The following is a 20,693-nucleotide window of genomic DNA, read 5'->3' as shown; positions in this document are numbered from 1 at the left end:
TAATTAGATGAATTCCTCAAGCAAGTGCTATATCTTAAGTGAAGAATGCCATGCATCAGAATTCTTTAGGGCTCCAGGTGTGAATAGCCATCTAAGGAGAGAACCAGAAAATAAACAGATACTGGAGAGGAATTCACCAACTAGTATATGTATTAAGCATCACCATCTTGGGGTGCCAGAAAATGTATAACCATACTTTGAAGCTCAGCCACTCCCTCTCTTTCTCACCCCAGGATGCTGGGAGTTGATGGTCTAGACCATAAGCTCATTGTGGGCAGGGCTTTTGTTTGTTAAATTGTTTTATGGTACTCTCCCAAACACTTAATACAATTCTCTGAATGTAGTTAGTACTCAATAGGAATGATTGATTGATTGATTGCTCATTTGAAGGCCTGATAAACTCTCTACAGTCTTTTATGCTCCCTCCATTTCCTCCCCACTCTCAGGGTCACACCTGGAGAGTTTCCAGGCCTCTTGCAGTCTCGGCTATGGGAGGGAGTGTCAAACAGAGGCCTAACCATTCCATTCCTAGCTTGACCAGTGGCTAGCAAGTGGAAGTCAATCTGCTACAAGTCAAAACTCACCCATGCTGGGCAGCAGAGGCATCGGGGAGAATCGAGGAAGGAGGCTCGGGTTTACTGTGTGGAAGACAGCAATGTTAAACTACTTCCTTATTTTTACCAAGAAAACTCTATGGACATACTACCAGAATGATTGCAGATGGAGAGGGGGACACTCTCTCGAGATGTGTCCATGGTGTCGCTATGGGTCGTAAATGACTCGACGGCATAAGACAAGACCGCTTCATCCTCTGACCTCACCAAAGTTTGACAAGAACAGTTTTCCCAGTTGTTTCTTCCATAGTCTGGGTTTTCACTTCTACTGCAGTGCTCTTCTCCAATTATTCCCTTTGTTGACATAGGTTTCTTTTTTGGCCAAGAAGCATAGATTCATCGAGCTTCTTTGGATAAATTTGCAACACCAGTCATAGTATCATGGGATGAGCCTCAGAGGAAGAGTATTTTTTTGAGAATCAGTTTAAGCACACACACGACCCCTGAACAGTAAGTAGAAAGAGACAGGAGCCAAAGAAAATAAATAGTCTCTAAATGAATAAAATGTATTTATGAGTCTATGATACCAAGAATGGTGCTGATGAAAACCTAAAAAGAAGGCCTGGGAACTTTAGGAAAGAAGCAAGACAGGAAATAAAGAAAATTAAATTTATGTCTCCCTAACCACCAGCATTCACTAGGGCATCTTGCTTAAAGTAATGAGCCCAGAATGTGTCTCAAGGCCAAGAATGTCCAGTGGCAGGATATGTTCTTTTTGGAGGTTGTTTTGTTTTATAGATGGGTTACCATCTTAAGGTAGATTTGGCAGTTTTATCTTGCTAATCCAGTTGTTTGGAGGTGTGCCTTGCCTGGGATATTCTGGAGACTTATGTCCATGTGATGTTCAGATGGGATTAAAACTGTATTTTTCTATGATCCTTTGACCCAGAAACTATGATTCAAATTTGTAGTTTTTGTGGACACACACCGTTGACTAAACTCAGATTTGCAAATTTATATCATAGTAGTACATACGTGACTGAGACCAAGACTGTATGCACCAAGACATAAAGAAAGTTTGTAATTTATTTGAAAGCTAGAAAAGGGTCACGCCACAAGGCCAGAGTCCACAGATCAACTTCATTTCAGGAGCTGACTCATGTTTTCATATAAATCATATTGAGTTGCCTATTATAAACACCTTGTAAAATTCAAAAGGCTTTATGACTGTTATTAGCTACTGCAATAGTGATTTACTACCTAATTCCGACCCAATATGTTGTTGAGTGTGTTGAGAATATAGTTTATCCCATCTGCATTAATAATAGCACTGTATTGGATGAGCACTTCAAATGAAAATAGGATACCTACTGCCTTATATCTTCCAAATATCAGTGGCATTTCCACAGTTTTGCTTATGACTTAAATTAACCTTGTTAGTGACAACCATAAAGGTAGATTTTGTCTTCTGCCTATCACTATTCATCAGCCCACTAACCCCTTGAAGAAGAGGCAAAGTCCCAGATTTCTACATCTATCTTTTTAAGCTGTGCTTTTAAGAAGGAGACTTCCTTGTGGAGAATGGGAAGAAAGGAAGTTTAGAGATGCGTAAGAAATGATTGCAATAAAGCTTTTATGCTTCTCAAATGTGTTGAGCATTAGATCTGTAGTGGTCCCCAGCGGAATATAAACATGCATTTTTATACAGATTAAGGGAGGGCAACTCTCATTGATTAGATCGCCTGGCAGAAGAAATTAATTTTTATAGCTGCCTATTATTTTTGGAAGGTGATGCTCCCGATGGCAAAATCCAATCTATAGGCTTAGGTGTGATTGAAAAGGCAGGTGTGCAACTGACAATCTGTTCTCTCTTGTGTGGACAAAAAGGGAACTCCTTTGCTATTCTCTGGGCCTGTTGCTGTTTTTGAGACCACCTCTTGGTATCTCGATGGATCGGCAGGGATCCTCTCCTCATAGAGATCAACTCCTTTTGCAATTGCCGGCCCCCAGGGAAATTTGTTGGGTGTGATTAGCCCAACAGTTAGTGTGAAGAAGATAATTAGTGTGCATGGTTGGCATCTAACAAACTCCACACTCAAGCAAGAGTAATAATTTTAATAATTATTGTATTTGTTATGTGCTTACTATGTATCAGGCACTGTACTAAGCGCTGGGGTGGATACAAGCAAGTCAGATGGGGCACTGTGCCCATCCCACATGGGACTCACGATCTTAATGCCCATTTTTACAGTTGAGATAACTGAGACCCAAAGGAGTAAAGTGATTTGCCCCAGGTCACGCAGCAGACACGTGGCAGAGCTTGTTTCAGGCATGTTATATTGTCTATGATGAAAAAATGTCATAAAAACGTTTAGTTATTTCTTGTTAATTGGGAGTTTTGAGGGGGATCATTTATTAGCTATTCCTAGCATTCTTCAACTTCTAATAGCTAATTTATATGGGTATTTCCAACAAGTCTTATGTGCAAATTGGAGGGTGGATATTAGCAGGATATTTTCATAGTCAGTATATAAAAAATAAAAAACAACAACTTTGAGACATCAAAGGCAGAAAATCAAAATGTTAGTATAGCAAGTTTATAATTATTACCTAATAATAATTAATGTTCTATGATGATGTTATAGTCCATGATGTATATCTTCCTGCTATGAAATATTTCTCCTACATTTTTAGTGGCAGAGTGTAAAAGGGGAATTTAGTAAATAGTTTTAATGCTTGATATTTTGTAATATAGTTTTTGAGTATCAGAAACATTTTCAAAAATGTTTTAATATGCAAAGAAACTCATATTTCTCATTTCTTAAACTGCCTCCACTTTTTATAGGCAGGACAGATCTGTTTCACTCTGTCCCCTCATTTAAGCCTCCTTTCTCATCTTGATGGCTTTTCTCAGGAAGTGAAACAAAAGTTCAATTTCCAAGAACCCTTCAGCTGTTCGTTCAGTTGGGATTGCCAGGAAAGAGAATCGGGTACTTACAAAGTTGTGAGTACTAGCTTTGTGTTGCAGACACCTGTTGAATTAAAACTGAGGTAGGCTGCCTTCCAGCCTGTAACTCAGAAGCAATTGGAAAATCTTATTCCATTCCAGTTGTATCTTAGTGATGGCCGCTGAGAAAAATCTTGGAAGGGATTTTTTACCACAAGGCCAGAATGACTTGAACAAAGAGAACATCGAGAATATTGGCGATGGTGTGGTGCCCAGCCGTCGACGTTAAATGGACACAAAGTGTGCAATAATGAACTCATAAAATGTAGGTGAATATGCACAGATATATTGACTTTGGATACTTGGACCTCTAATGCATCCGCAATAAGATGAAATGTGGGAGACCCAAGTTGACTCTCCAACCTTTGTTTACTTAATCAGGTCATTTGCTTACCAAAGCTTCCCTTTCATTCATTTATTCAATTGTATTTACGAAGCACTTACTATGTGCAGATCACTGTACTAAGTGCTTGGGAAAGAGCAATACAACAATAAACACTGACAATCCCTGCCCACAATGAGATAACAGTCTCCTTCTTGACTAAATGAAATGCATGGAGTCTGGAATGTACTGTTGAAACTGGAGTGATATGAATAATAATAATAATTGTTAAGCATTTCTTCTGTGGCAAGCACTGTTCTAAGCCCTGTGGTAGGTACAAGATAATCAAGTTGGACCTTGGGCTTGCAATAGAAGAGGTATTGAATCCCCATTTTATGAGGAAACTGAGGCCCAGAGAAGTTAAGTGACTTGCCTGAAGTCACATAGCAGACATGAGTCAGAGCCAAGATTAGAACCCAGAACCTCCAGCTCTCAGGCCTGTGTTCTTTCCACTAGACTATTCTGCCGAGGCCCAACTCAGTAACAAAGGCACTAATCTTTCAAATGAAATCTGTTTGGCAGACTCTTTCTTGTTAAATCTATTTTCATTGTCTAATAACCCACCAAATTTGTATTTAGAGAAAGTTTTACAGTACTGGATCCTGGAAGACTCAAACTCAGTGGGTTCTTGAAGAGCAGTTGATTTCTCTTCTCAGCATGATGGAATAGCTGTAATTCATTGGTGGAGTAAAGAGAACAGTTAGGTTCCCTAAATGTACTTAACGTAATATTTGGTAGCAGATTTTGAGACAGAAACATTGAACACATGGCTTACGTCCTACAGGGTACCACGAGGACCGGTGCCGGGACCAATCACGTTCTGCATCCTCGTTAATAATACGGAAAAGAAGGGCCAATTAAATCTCTCTATTACCCTAAATGGAGAGATATCGCAAACACCACCGGTGACAGAGAAATGACATAAAGAGACTCGGAGCAGTCAGGCATATGGACAGGAAATCACTAGATGAGATTCAGCCGCAATAAGGGCATGCTAATGCATCTGGGGACAAATAATCTGAAACACAGATATTCGATGGGAGGAGGATATTTGGAAAGCAGTAAAGGCTGAAAGAGACCTAGGGGGATAGTGGACAACAAATTAGATTGGGATTTTCATTGTGTTACTCCAATAGAAAGAGCTAATGCAATCCTGAACTGGATTCTCTGAATTTCATCTTCAGGAGCCTGGAGGTTGTAGCTTCTCTCTAAATTGAGTCTGAAGCAGGTTGCTGCGTTCACTTCACAGCACCATTCCAGGGAGAGAAGGATCAACAGAGAATGCTAAAGGAACTGTTTCGGGGCAGGGAGGTTAGCCTTGAGTGAGTATCCTATGGGTTGTGAAGCAGACCGTCTCCTCAAAATGTCTCTGGCTCTGATGAAAAAACTTGCCACTGACTAGAAAAGTGTGGCTTCAGGTTTGCCAAAGAGCATTTTGGAAATCTCCCCCAGATAAACTGCTCTGAGCTAGGGACTGCTACCGTCCCACCTCGAAGAAGGCTTTGTGCCCACAGGTGGGTGTTTGGATCCATGGAAATAATAATGTGTGGTATTTGTTCAGTGTTGACTATGTGTTAAGCACTGTGTTCTGAGCTCTAGGGTGGAAACAGGGTAGTCAGGTCAGACATAGTCCCTGTCCCTCATGGGGCTCACAGTCTTAATTCCTATTTTACAAATGAGGTAACTGAGGCACAGAGAAGAAAAGTGCCTTGCCCAGAGTCACACTGCAGACGTGTGGCAGAGCTGGGATTAGAACTCAGGCCCTTCTTACTCCCAGGCCCATGCTCTACCCTCTAGGCCATCCTGCTCTGAGTTGGGCCTCACCTGATAAAACACCAGTGCATTTATCAGTTTAGTATTCATTTGTGTCTATTGTGCTTATCTATTCTCTCATTCTTATGTTTAGCACATTCATCAGTTTATTATTGTAGGCACAGTAATGATAATAATGATAATGATGACCATTATAACAATAATGGGCTTTGTTAAGCACTTCCTATGTGCCAAGCACTATAAAATGGGGAAGATACATAGCCCCCTCTCACGGTCGCACCTGGAGAGTTTCCAGTACTCTACCAATCTCGGCTACAGGAGGGAGAGTCAAGCAGAGGCCTACCCATTCCATTCCTAGCTTGGCCAGTGGCTAGTGAGTGGAAGGAAATCTGCTACAAATCAAAACTCACCCGTGCTGGGCAGCAGCGGCCTGGGAGAGAGTGGAGGTCAGAGACTCAAGCTTCCTGCACGGAAAGCGGCAGTGGTAAACCACTTCTGTATTTTTACCAAGAAAACTCTACGGATCCACTACCAGAACGTTTGCAGATGGAGAGCAGGGCAGTCTGGAAGAGATGTGTTCATGGTGTGGCTGTGGGTTGGAAACGACTCGACGACATAAGACAAGACAAGACGTTCTCTTGGACGTGAAAGGGAGGGATTTCTGGGAAGGAGGAAGGCTTAAGCAAGAGGTCAGCAGCAGGAGAGATGAGAACAAGGCCTGGGGCGTAGGTTACATTGAGAACAGCAGAGTGCAAACTGAGTATTCTAAGAGAAGTGAGTGATTGCTGATTGAGTCAGTTGTTAGGAGACAATTTTTTTAAATTGTTGTTGTGTTGGGTTTTTTTAACCACTTACCATGTGCCAAGCAATGTACTGGGCACTTGGGTAGATACAAGATAATCATGTCCCGCATGGGGCTCACAGTCCAAGTAGGAAATAGAAGAGGTACTGAATCCCCGTTTTGCAGATGAAGGGACCGAGGCATAGAGAAGTTATGTTTGCCAAGGGTCACCCAGCAGAAAATTGGCAGAGCCAGGCTGAGAACCCAGATCCTTTGATTCCCAAGCTTATGCTCTTCCCACTAGGCTGTGCTGCTTGTCTAGGCCTCACAGGTTCAGAGAGGAATAATCACTGTAAGATTTTGAAGGGTGGGGAGACATGTTCCTTCTCTTTTGTTATCAAAAATTCTAATTGAACAACTGGTATGTATAGAGCTCACTACTAGGCACCTGGGAAAAATGCAAAGGCCTTGTCTTTTACTTCTCTTGCATTTTTCCCAGGTGCCTAGTACTTGAGCTCTATACATACCAGTGGTTCAATCAGAATTTTTGATAGCGAAACAGAAGGAACCCTGAAAGTCCACGATCAATTTAGGAAAACATAAGCATCAGCCCTTCTGCAGTTCTTTAGATCCACAGAGCTTCGATTTCTAAATCCCATTAGTGTTTAGCCCCAACAGAGAGTGGGAAATTGAGAAGGAGAGTTTAGATGACTTATTAAGTCAATTCTAATGAGGAAGTTGGTGTCTGATCTCAGGAGTGAAGTCCGCTGCTTGCTTGGCTACATGGAGTTGGAGAATGCTGGGCCACAGATCCATGTCACTGGGTGGAAGTAAATCATTCATATTTATTGAGTACTTATAGTGTTCAGGGCACTGTACTAAACCCTTGGGAGTGTAAACTATAACAATATAACAGATGCATTCCCTACCGACAATGAACTTATAGTCTAGAGGGGGGCTGTGTACACAGTCATCCCTGGTTGGTGGTGAGCTGGAGCTCTGGAAAGTGTAAACCCTTTCTCCGTGTTTTCCCCGCAACTAGTAGTTCCATAGAACAAATTCCTGAGAAGAAGTTTTCACTTTTATTTTATTTTTTGTAAAGGTAGAAAATCTGCAGCTGCTGCTCCTACATTGAGCTCACTCTCCAAAGAAAACAGCCAATCCCTGGTATTTGTTGAGTGCTTACTGTATGCAGAGCGTGGCTCAGCGGAAAGAGCCCGGGCTTGGGAGTCAGAGGTCATGGGTTCGAATCCCAGTTCTGCCACTTGTCAGCTGTGTGACTGTGGGCAAGTCACTTAACTTCTCTGTGCGCCTCAGTTCCCTCATCTGCAAAATGGGGATGAAGACTGTGAGCGTCACGTGGGTTAGCCTGATTACCCTTTATCTACCCCAGCTCTTAGAACATTGCTATGCACATTGTAAGCGCTTAACAAATACCAACATTGTCATTATTATTACCAACAGAGAACAGGTGGCTTTAACCCGAGGACTAATGACCAGAAATCCCAAAATGCCTTTGGAGGCTTCCTGAGACAAACAACCTTGCAGAAAGCAGAAACCCACCTGCCTTAACACATCTAGTAAAAATTTCAGGTGCAGGTTGGAAAGTCTTCAGATTTTATTTACCTTTAAATGAGTCTGTGGGAGTTGATATTGTCCCACAGAACTACTTGTTGATATTTACTACAAAAGAAGTATTACTGTAATATGTTCACCCACACTGTAGTGTTTGTATGCATTGTGAAGTAGCTTGTGTCTCCCAATGCTAAAATTAATACTGTAAGAGGGGTGGGTGGTGAAATTGTTTGTGGGCTGGGAATTTTTTCTGAACTGTTGGTGAAGCCATGATAAAAGGTCCACTATCCACATAAGACATTAATATATTTCTTATGATGCTTGCAAATGCAGCAAGAAAGCAATTCAGGGGGTTATTTGATCAATCAGCCGATCAATCGATCATATTTATTGAGCATTTGCTGTGTGCAAAGCACTGTATTAAGTGCTTGGGAGAATATAATGTAGCAATATAACAGACACATTCCCTGCTCACAGTGAGCTTACAGTCTAGAGGGGGAGACAGACATTAATGTAAATAAATATATTATGGATATTTAGGTAAATGCTATGGGGCTGGGAGAGGGGATGACCATAAGGAGCAAGTCAGAGCGATACGGAAGGGAATGGAAGAAAAGGAAAAGAGGGCTTAGGTATGGAAGGCCTCTTGGAGGAGATGTGCTGTCAATAAAGCTTCAAAGTGGGGGAAAGTAATTGTCAGATGTGAAGAGAGAGGGCATCCCAGGCCAGGGGCAGGACATGGGCGAGAGATGGGTGGTGAGATGCCAAGTGAGTCTATGGTAAGAGTGTCCATCCCCCATTCCCTGTGTTATTCAACATGCTGAATTGTCTTTCACTGCATCTCCTTCCCTAGGCTATTAAAGAGTGGGTTCTCTGAACAGTGTTCTCTGAAGATCTGATTTGGAATGGCTGCAAAAAGTACTAGATATATGAATGGGACAGATGTCTTCCACTTCCTGGAAACTCCTTACTTACTTTCCTCTCCCTCTCTGACCGTTCCTCTCTCTCCCTCTATCTCCTCCTTCGTCCTTACTTTCTTTGCTCCTTTAAAGATGGACCATCACACAAGATCTTTTATTTTGATGGAAGAATGGTTTGGGTATGTAGACTGGGAAAAGCGTCTTGGGTGAATATATTGGAAAACCACTGATTGAGTTCTTAACATGTGGTAGCCTTGTCCTTGTTTCTGAGTAAGCCACCAAAATATTGGGTGTTGACTAAGCAACAGAATGTAATGAGACTCCTAGATCCCAAGAACCAAGAACTAGGAGGGGTTAAATTTTGCTGGGCAACCAATAGCACAAGAAGTCTACTACATGGATAGTATGTCTACACAGCAGGACCGAGAACATAAGCAAAATATTATCTGATCTTAGATCTAAATGGATGGCAGATGCAAGAGTAGTGATTTGTGAGTGATATTCCAAGTGAGGGGAAGCCAGGCAAAAATCTGAGTTGCTGATTGATGCTTACAGGGTGTCTTAGTAACTTTAGTAAATGATCATGCAAACCACAGGGAAAAGACAGAGTGGGTGGAGGGAAGAACATTCCCTGGCTGGAAACTTACTAAGAATTGAGCAAGGCCAGAGAAAAGAGTGTTTCCAGAAGTAGAGGGAAAAAATGGTCTGCTTTTGCCTGGACAAATAAATCACTACAGAGGAGTCAAATGAAAGACCAATTAGACTGAGTATTTTCTTGGAAAAATCATCTCTTACATCCCATAAATTAGCAGCACCGAATTCATCCCCAGCTTCGGATGTGTACAGAGGGTGTGAGGGAGGGGAGCCAGACTTGGGAAATAGATCTAGAGCCTTGGTAGCATTTTGGGAAACTGCCTGGGGAATGCTGACTGATGAAGGAACCTGCATTTGGTTCTTCCGGTAAGCACGTGGTTGGCCTCCCACCTTGAAAGGAAGGGGAGGGTGCACGTTAGCTTGGGTTAGGCCCCATATTGTCCAATCAGCAGGAGGACCCTCCAGGGTCTTGGCAAAGCCCTACTAAAATCACATGTGTCCAGGAATCTTTCCCTGACTAATCCCCCCTCTCTCCCCCCAATTTTCTCTCCCTACTGCACCGACCCACTGTAGTCCTTACCCCCTTAGCACTTAGGTATGCCCCCTATCCCCAATCCAATGTACCTATGTACATATCCGTACACTCAGTTGTTTCCCCTATCTGCCATTTATTTTTACGTTCATCTCCCCTGCAAGGCTGTAAGCACCTTGAGTACAGGGATCATGTCTTTTCACTCTATTGTACTCTCTCAAGTTTTTCATATAGTGCTCTGGTCTAGTGGGTGGAGCATGGACCTGGGATTCAGAAGGTTGTGGCTTCTAATCCCTGCTCTGCCACTTGTCTGCTGCGTGACCTTGGGCAAGTCACTTCATTCTCTGGAGCTCAGTTCCCTCATCTGTAAAATGGGGAATGAGACAGTGAGCCCCACGTGGGTTAGGGATTGGGTCCAACCCCATTTACTTGTATCCACTCCAACGCCTAGTACAATGCCTGGCACATTGTAAGCACTTAACAGATATCACTGTGATTATTATTATTATCTTCTCCAGGGTGTAGATCAGTGCTTGATGCTTAGTAAGTGCTTAACAAATACCATAAAAAATAAATAAATAGACATCATTGATTGATTGGCTTTACAGGTTGTAGGGCACCATTTTGATCTGGTAGATGGAAGTGACATTCAGATCCTGCAAACTGAGGAAGTTGCTTTTATTCCAATTTAGCAAGGGTGGAGGTTCACGTTCTTCAGGATTTTCATTCGGATGTCCACTATGACTTCAAAAATTGGCTCTGCACTGAGATCTTCTTCCAGACTTCTTCTCCATTAGTGGGTCACAGTAACAAAGGAATTGGCCGAAAAAATCAAGCAGATTTCTCCACTTCTTAAGTGTAATGTCAGGGGTTACAAGGCAACTCAAAATTTCCCCAAATAAAGCTGTGAAATGGAAGAGTTTTGAGTACTAACAGATACACATATTGTGATGTTGTGAGGAACTAAAATATATTGAACAATACTCACCTATTTAAGATGAAGGGTAAGATTTTTGTAAAGCTGCACCACCAGACTGGGCCAAAAAGCAGAACTGGCTGCAAGCTAGAAGTCCATTTTTCTTGTCCAGCATGTTTAGAGTTGATAGTCCAAAATGAAGTGCCTCACGCATTTCCTTTCAAACAAAGAAACTCCAAAATTTGATTGACTGATGCTTATTTTCCCAACAGCTTTTTGTAAGCTCCAGCTTCATGACAGAGACAATCATCTTTCCATACGTATGAAATAACCACAACATGCCTCCCAGTCTTTCATCACCCAAATGAGGGCAGTTAATGTTTAAGTGTAGAGAATAGGGAACATAATGATGGATAAATTATAAGTTTGGGGATATGAAAAGTCAAACTGTGTAAATATGTATTTTAAACCGCAAACAGAATGTTAATGCATCTTTCCCATTAACTCTCTAACTGAAATTACAGAGTGGAATGTGAGGCAACTCCCACAGAATGGCTAGGATGTTTTCAGATTTAGAACGGCACTAGACAAACGTCCCCTTGTCAGACAAAGCGGGGATTGACACCGTTCTTAAATATTGTCAATGAAAGCATAATGATGCAAAAATAGGCTGAACATCGATATTGAAATTGAGGTCACTAAAGATAGGTGGCAAATGGAAGCTATTTGGCTTGGGTTTCTAGTACGTTCTCTTCAGCCAGGCAATAGAATCCTGCCTGGAGCGCAGTGATTTCAAGCATGATGTCCCACACCTAGAAACCGGTTATTGGTTCTTCATTTCACTTGTCCCTGAGGTCATGGTATCACATCTTTTACCTCTCCTATATGTCCCCAGGCATCTTCGTTCCTGCTAGGGCCATGGTAGCCACTCAATTAGTGATGTTTAAGATGATGCTGAATCCCGGGATTGGGTTACTTTACAATCAATCAGCCAATCGGTAGTCTCAATGAAATAACAGCATATCTGTCAAGTACTTATTCTGATCCAAGCACTGTACTAAGTGCTGGGGGTAGATACAATGTTAACAGACCAGACACAGTCGCTGTCCCGCATAGGGTTCACAGACTAAGAAGGAGGGAGAAAAGGTATTGAATCCCCATTTTACAGATGAGAATACTGAACCACGGAGAAGTTAAGTGATTTAAGTGACACAAGCAAATGGCAGACCCAGGTCTCCTGACTCTTAAGCCCTTGCTCTTTCCACTAGGCCATACTGCTTACTCTGTTCAGAACACCATACTAAGGTTTTGGGAGGGTACCGTCGAGTGAGTAGAGCTGATCCTCGCCTTCAAGAAGATTACCCCATGTCCAGTACCTCTGTTGACCACTGAGTTTATTTAGATTACGGATGCAGTTAATTGACTTTTTAAAATTTGGATGGGCACGGTGTACTTAGCCCCATATTATATTAGTATTTAATATAATATATAACTACATAATATATAACTATATTAGTTATTAGTCAACAAATGAATTAATCCTGACTACTTGGTCCCTGGGTTGCCCGACAAAGGTAACAACCTAATCTGAAGCGGAGACAATCAGAAGTTGCCAGAAAGATATGTTGACCTGCCTTTCCTTGAAGATTGTGTTACTCGCTGTTAACAAAGCTTACCTTGTGTTCACTAAAATAACCCAAACACTTGTTGACAAATCTTGTTGAAGATTATTGCTAAACTTTTCACCTGCTCCAATATTAATGAATAGTAGGATGGATGCCACACGGATCATAGGGGAGGGTTTCCTGAGCTAGTGAATAAACAAAGGGTCGGCATAGCTCTGCTCTAACATAGAAAAGCAGCATGGCTTAATGGAAAGAGCCTGGGTTTGGGAGTCAGAGGTTGTGGATTCTAATCCTGGGTCTTCCACTTGTCAGCTATGTGACTTTGGGCAAGTCACTTAATTTCTCTGTGCCTCAGTTATCTCATCTGTAAAATGGGGATTACCCACGTGGGGCAACCTGATTACCTTGTATCTACCCTATGTAGATACCCTTGTATCTATGTATATAGTAAGTGCTTAACTAATACCATCATTATTATCATTATTATTATTATTATGGCCTTTCACACCTTTTCCCTAAAGTGGATTCCAGGGGCCATGATCCTGTGGAAAAGTGTTTAAAATATCCAACAAGCAGTGGAAAATGTGCCCCGCAAATCCTCTCTCTCTTCCTTCTCTATGATCTCTCAAGAGATCACTCTCTCCTACTGCACTTCTGACCCTTTCCCTTCTCACCTTCTGAAAACACTTGTGCCTACACTCCCCCCCCCCCCCACCACGCATGCCTTCAAACATGTCCCTTTATCCACTATCAAAATCTGTCAATCAGGTAATCAGTGGTATTTATTGAACATTTTACTGTCTGCAGAGCACTGTACTAAGCTCTTGGGAGAGTACAACGAAGCAGTTGGGTGACCCATTCTTTGCCCACAGTGAGCTTACAGATCAGAGAGAGAGACAGACATTAATATAAATAGAATATTTATAATACATAATTTTTGGATATGTACATAAGTGATGTGGGGCTGAGGGTAGAGCACATACCAGCTCTTAAAGCAGTCTTCTCCAGGTCCCACTGCAGTATCCAGCAGTTGCCTCATCTCTCTCCTCCCATTCCAGTCCAAAATCCTCAAACGAGTCATGTACTCCTACTGCCTCCGTTTCCTTTCCTCCAACTCCCCTTCTACACTCTACAATCCCATTTCTTCCTCCTTCGCTTCACTGAGACCACACTCTCTGAGGTTACCAATGTTGACCTCCTCATCATATCCGTCAGACTCTGTCTTAATCCTTCATGACATCTAGACTAACCTGATAGACCACCCCTTTCTCTGAAAAACAGTCTAACCCTACTTTTTTTGGACACAGTCCTCTCCTCGTTCTCCAAGTAGAAACTTCACTCCAAGCATTCAGTCAGTCTTTCTCTCCTTCTCATTTACAGTCTTCTCACACATTAGAGCACGATCCCCCAATCCACTCTTATCATTCCTCTCAAGCTAACCTCTGCCTTGTGCCTCATTTTCTTCTCCCACCACCAACCTCTTGCCCCTTTCCCTTTCCCCTTGCATGGGATTCCCTCCCATTTCATAGCCAACGGACCATAACTCTCCCATCTTCAAAGCCCTTCTAGAGTCACATCTCCTAGGAGGCCTTCCCTGATTAATTCCTAATCTTGTCTTATGCTGTCGAGTCATCTTCGACCCATAGCGACGCCATGGACACATTTCTCTCAGAATACCCTATCTCCATCTGCAATCTTTCTGATAGTATAGCCATAGAATTTTCTTGGAAAAAATATGGAACTGGTTTATCATTGCGTCCTTCCCCACAGCAGAGTTGAGTCTCCACCCTCGACTTTCTCCCGTGCTGCTGCTGCCCTGCACAGGTGAGTTTTGACTTGTAGTAGATTGCCTGCCACTCGCTAGCCACTGCCCAAGTTAGGAGTGGAATGGATATGCCTCCTCCTGACTCTCCCTCCTGTAGTCGAGACTAGAAGAGTTCTGGGAACTCTCCAGGTGTGACCCTGAGAGGGGAATTTCTAATCACCCTCTCATATCCCAAAACTCATACATCAGTATCTTCTTACCACCTACTTAGAGTGTGAGCTCCATGCGGGGACAGGAACTCTTGTATCTACCCCAATGCTTAGAATAATGATAATAATAATGATGATGGCGTTTATTAAGTGCTTGCTATGTGCAAAGCACTGTTCTAAACGCTGGGGAGGGAATACAAGGTGATCAGGTTGTCCCACGTGGGGCTCACAGTCTTAATCCCCATTTAACAGATGAGGTAACTGAGGCACAGAGAAATTAAGTGACTTCTCAAAGTCACACAGCTGACAAGCGGCAGAGCCGGGATTAGAACCCATGACCTCTGACTCCCAAGCCCGGACTCTTTCCACTGAGCCACGTTGCACTGATGGGCATAAAGTAAACGCTTAACAAACCCCATAATCATTACTATTACCTAAATTTTTAAGTACTCACAATTTCTTTAGCACGTGTGTAATATATATTAAATTCTATCACCTCTTCTTTTTTGTATTCATTAGTTCCTTTCTTCCCCCCTGTAGATGGTAAACTCCTTGAGGGCAAGAATCATGTAGCGTACTCTCCCAAGCATCTCATGCAGTGGTCTGTAGGCAGTCAGCAATCAATAAATACTATTGATTGATTATTGTAGCCAACAGATGTCCTCAGGTGTGAATGCAGCATCTTCTGGAGGCCAGTTTTGTTCACTGAGGAAGCAGAGGTGTTGTCTACATAGCACACTCCATAGAGAGTGACCAGAGGTGTCATTAGAAGTGATTGATCATAGTCTGCAGAAATTTGATCTAGGAAAGTCCTGATGGTATCCGTCCTTTAGCCAAAGCAGAGAGTGAGTCCTCGGAGAGAAAATCTGGTGGCGCGGAATGTATATCAGTAGAAAATATTCTCCTACGTTCCAGAGTAGCTGTTTCGACCTGGCTACCTGGAGTACTTTAGAGCAGTTATTTCAGGCAGTGATCTTTTGTGAGAGCCTCACTCATTCTAGAATCTAGGTTTTGTGTGCTTGTCAGGAGCAGGAAGAGAAGACGGTGATCAGGGAGATGCTCAGTGATGAGCTTGGCTTTTCCTGAATTGTAGGTGTTTCCAATTAGCTGAGTTCTCAAAGGCAGCCTGTTAACCTATGTAAGGGGAGGGAGGATGTTTCACTGGTCAGTTCCTGGCCCTCTTCTGTTCTCCATTTACACTCACTCCCTCGGTAAACTCATTCACTCTCACGGCTTTGACTACCATCTCTACGCAGATGACACGCAGATCTACATCTCCGCCCCTGTCCTCTCCCCCTCCCTTCGGGCTCGCATCTCCTCCTGCCTCCGGGACGTCTCCACCTGGATGTCAGCCCGCTACCTAAAACTCAACATGAGCAAGACTGAACTCCTCATCTTCCCTCCCAAACCCGGTCCTCTCCCAGACTTCCCTATCACCGTGGATGGCACGACCATCCTTTCCGTCTCTCGGGCCCGCAATCTCGGTGTCATCTTGACTCGTCTCTCTCGTTCACCCCACACATCCTATCTGTTACCAAGACCTGCCGGTTTCACCTTTACAGTATCGCCAAGATCCGCCCTTTCCTCTCCACCCAAACGGCTACCTTACTGCTACGGGCTCTCGTTATATCCCGGCTAGACTACTATGTCAGCCTTCTCTCTGATCTCCCTTCCTCCTCTCTCGCCCCGCTCCGGTCTATCCTTCACTCCGCTGCCCGGCTCATCTTCCTGCAGAAACGATCTGGGCATGTCACTCCCCTTCTTAAACACCTCCAGTCGTTGCCTATCGACCTCCGCTCCAAACAAAAACTCCTCACTCTAGGCTTCGAGGCTTTCCATCACCTTGCCCCTTCCTACCTCTCCTCCCTTCTCTCTTTCTACCGCCCACCCCGCACACTCCGCTCCTCCGCCGCCCACCTCCTCACCGTCCCTCGGTCTCTCTTATCCCGCCGTCGACCCCTGGGCCACGTCCTCCCGCGGTCCTGGAACGCCCTCCCTCCTCACCTCCGCCAAACTGATTCTCTTCCCCTCTTCAAAACCCTACTTAAAACTCACCTCCTCCAAGAGGCCTTCCCAGACTGAGCTCCCCTTCTCCCTCTACTCCCTCTACCACCCCCCCTTCACCTCTCCGCAGCTTAACCCTCTTTTCCCCCCATTTCCCTCTGCTCCTCCCCCTCTCCCTTCCCATCCCCTCAGCACTGTACTCGTCTGCTCAACTGTATATATATGTTCTTGTCTGTCCGTCTCCCCCGATTAGACTGTAAGCCCGTCAAACGGCAGGGACTGTCTCTATCTGTTGCCGACTTGTTCATCCCAAGCACTTAGTACAGTGCTCTGCACATAGTAAGCGCTCAATAAATACTATTGAATGAATATATATTTTCATTACCCTATTTATTTTGTTAATGAAATGTACATCGCCTTGATTCTATTTAGTTGCCATTGTTTTTACGAGATGTTCTTCCCCTTGACTCTATTTATTGCCATTGTTCTCGTCTGTCTGTCTCCCCCGATTAGACTGTAAGCTCACCTCCTCCAAGAGGCCTTCCCAGATTGAGCCCCCCTTTTCCTCTGCTCCTCTTCCCCTCCCCAACGCCCCTATTCCCTCCCTCTTCTCTACCCACCTCCTCACCCCACAGCACTTGTGTTTATATGTACATATTTATTATTCTATTTATTTTATTAATAGAGGCAGGGACTGTCTCTATCTGTTGCCGACTTGTTCATTCCAAGCACTTAGTACAGTGCTCTGCACATAGTAAGCGCTCAATAAATACTATTGAATGAATGAATGAATGAAAGGATTTTCTCTCCCAAACAGTTGTCCGGAATGCAGTGAGCAAAGCGAAGAGGATCATTCTGCACTACTCAAGGCCACTAGACTCCTTTTCTCTCAGTCACACTCATTTGTGAATCTTACAGAGTTGACTCCCAAGTCTAACTGACCTACTCTTCCAAGCTGGTGGTTACCAGCATTCAATATCAAATTGGCCATTAAGAAAGTTTGTCTTTTCAGTAGAGTGTCTCTGCTAAACCTTATGCTCTGCCTTATTGCAGTCATTGGTCCCCCCTTCCCTGAAGAATAAGATGCTTAGTGCTTTGCATATGGTGAGCATTTAATACATTCTAGTGAATGAATGAATGAATGAGTGAATGCTTTAAGGCCACCCTGAATTGTTGATTACAATAACCACGACAGTTAACCCAGGTCCAGAGTCTGAAAGAAAGCAGCCTGACCTAGTGGAAATAGCACAGTCCTGGAAGGTAGACGACCTGGCTTCTAATCCTGGTCTACCAATTGTCTGCTGTGTAGCCCTGGGCAAATCATTTACTTTCTCTGTGCTTGTGTTTTCTCTTCTGTAAAATGGGATTTAAATTCCTCATGGGATTTGTGAACCTCATGTGGGACAGAGCCTGGACCCAACGTGATTAACTTGTATCTGCACCATGTTTAACAAATACTATTGTTACTTTTATTATTATGCTCTGGGTAGCTCTTCTGGTGCTAATCTCCTACCTGTGCCTCGTTCTTGGCTGTCTCGCTGTTGACCCCTGCCCCACATCCTACTTCTGGCCCTCCCTCCTCACATCCACCAAACTAGCATACTTCCCCTCTTCAGAGCCCTAAGGAAAGCTCACCTCCTCCAAGAGGCCTTCCCAGATTGAGCCCCCCTTTTCCTCTGCTCCTCTTCCCCTCCCCAACACCCCTATTTCCTCCCTCTTCTCTACCCACCTCCTCACCCCACAGCACTTGTGTTTATATGTACATATTTATTATTCTATTTATTTTATTAATGATGCATAAATATCCATAATTCTATTTATTTATATTGATGCTATTGATGCCTGTCTTCTTGTTTTGTTTTGTTGTCTATCTCCCCCCTTCCAGACTGTGAGCCCCGTTGCTGGGTAGGGATTGTCCCTATTTGTTGCCGAATCGTACTTTCCAAGCACTTAGTACAGTGCTCTGCACACAGTAAGTGCTCAATATGTACGATTGAATGCATGAATGAATAAATGAATAAGACTTCTGAGCCCACCTCCTCTGTGTCCCATATCTTGGCCTTCGGGACCTGGCTATTCATTGTCACTGAAGGCATCATTGTTCTGAAACTGGATTGAATTGGGGGATCTTTTTCCAGGATGATGAAACCTCTTAGGCAATCTCCTCCTGGTAGAAGAGTGCCCTTGTAAAAATGGGTGAAGAAATATTTCAGAGACTTCACAGGCATCTGTGGTCGGGAAGTGAAATCTGACTGTAAGCTCATTGTACGTGGGGGATGTGTCTGTTTTATTGTTATGTTGTGCACTCCCAAGCCCTCAGTACAGTCTTCTGCACACAGTCCATTCCCAGACTGAGCTTCTCCTTTCCCTCTGCTCCCTCTGCTCCCTCTCTGCTCCCCTTCCACCCTCTGCTCCCCCTCTACCCTCTGCTCCCCCTTCCCCCCTTCACCTCCCCTCAGCTAAGCCCCCTTTCCCTCTGCTCCTCCCCCTCTCCCTTCCCCTCCCCTCAGCACTGGGCTCATTTGGATATATTTTTATTACTCTATTTTGTTAATGAGGTGTCCATCCCCTTGATTCTATTTATCGTGATTGTGGTCTTGTTTTTGTCTGTCCGTCTCCCCCGATTAGACTGTAAGCCTGTCATTGGGAAGGGATTGTCTCTATCTGCTGCCGAATTGTACATTCAAGCACTTAGTACAGTGCTCTGCACATAGTAAGCGCTCAATAAATACTATTGAATGAATGAATGAATAGATACGATTGACTGACTTACTACCTGACTAAATTCCCCAAGAGAGAATCCTCAAGTTAACACCTAGTCAGCAGCATTCTTAACCACACTGAACAACCCCAAACACCAACTTCATTTTCCTCTCTGACAACTCCTTCTCTCCACCACAGCAAAAAGTTTACGCCTTCTCAATATTTGGCGTGGGGTTCAGGCTGAAGATGAATGTCAATCAAGAAATAAGCATCTTCTTTCCCGGCCCTTTGTGGTTCCTTGCAGTCCTGTCTTTGTGGCATCATCAAAGAAAGGAAGTTAAACCATAGGACTTGTCTATATGGTATCTCTCCCTCTTGGATCATTTGGTTCTGTCAGTTCATTTAAGGCGGCAGTGTCAGAGTATCTGACGCGAATATGTTTTAATTGCCCAGGCTGACAAGCGGGAGTTTGAATGCGTCCCAGGCTTGTTTTACAATTAGTCTCTGCTGCTTCAGAATGAGCAGACCTTGCTGGTACATTCCATTCATCAAACCAGAGAAAATAAACTAAATAGAGGAACAAAGGCATTAAGGAACTGCTTGCCTCCTGCTTAACATAAGGACTGCTATTTCCCTGCCAGTGCTATGCCTGGCCTGGAGGTAGAATCAATGTTGGATAGCGATAGCCTGTTCAAGACAGGGACAAAAGGATCACAATTAGAGTCAATATTTGCTCAGAGCCTTTATTTAAAGTGAAATGATTTCAACCGGTTCATGGTTTCTGATGCAGCAAGCAGTCAGAGTCTAGAACGGCGGGGTACGGGCCACAGAGTTAAGCGGAGAAAGTTCATTTGAAAGTCATGTTTTGAGGCTTCCAGTATAAATTATATGCAGTTGTGCAAACATGTCAGAGTTTGGTAAATTGGATTTGTTTAATGTAAACAACTTTTGACCAAAATAATAACACAGCTTTAGAAAAAGACATTAAGTGCCCACTTTTGAAGCGTTTGTATAACTTAACACACAAGAAAACTTTACTATAATTATATGCAGAAGTATACAAAGGATAAATGTTATTTACTCGATCCAACCTCCATAAAATAAGCCTCCAAACATGCTTTACTGGTTGCATTAATCTTAGTCTAGCAATCACCCGACAAAACCGTGGATCTGGAGAGGGTTTTGCTGGTGTGCTGATTTTTTCTTGATGTCAAAATTAGTCGTTCAAATTAGAACCATGTTTGGTGCCTAGGTGATGCTAGAGTAATGTGCAAAGGATGGAAAAGCTCTTAATAGTGGCCACCTGAACTTGATTAAAACATAACCTGTCAAACTCAGTGGAGCGACTTTTGA

General features: G+C 43.4%; 1 protein-coding gene and 1 non-coding gene across 2 annotated transcripts in view; both read left to right on the top strand.

Annotated features, from left to right (window-relative positions):
* The window catches only part of LRMDA (leucine rich melanocyte differentiation associated), a 1,142,364-nt gene that overhangs the window by 714,000 nt on the left and 407,671 nt on the right, over positions 1-20,693 (top strand). The window lies entirely within an intron of this gene.
* Positions 5,979-6,116, top strand: LOC114810566. The gene has a single exon (XR_003758261.1). It is a non-coding gene; the product is annotated as a small nucleolar RNA SNORA7 (small nucleolar RNA).

The sequence above is a fragment of the Ornithorhynchus anatinus genome, chromosome 3, assembly GCF_004115215.2.
Source record: "Ornithorhynchus anatinus isolate Pmale09 chromosome 3, mOrnAna1.pri.v4, whole genome shotgun sequence".
Taxonomy (NCBI): domain Eukaryota; kingdom Metazoa; phylum Chordata; class Mammalia; order Monotremata; family Ornithorhynchidae; genus Ornithorhynchus; species Ornithorhynchus anatinus.
The sequence above is the reverse complement of the archived record's forward strand: the minus strand, read 5'-3'. Positions and strand labels throughout refer to the sequence as shown.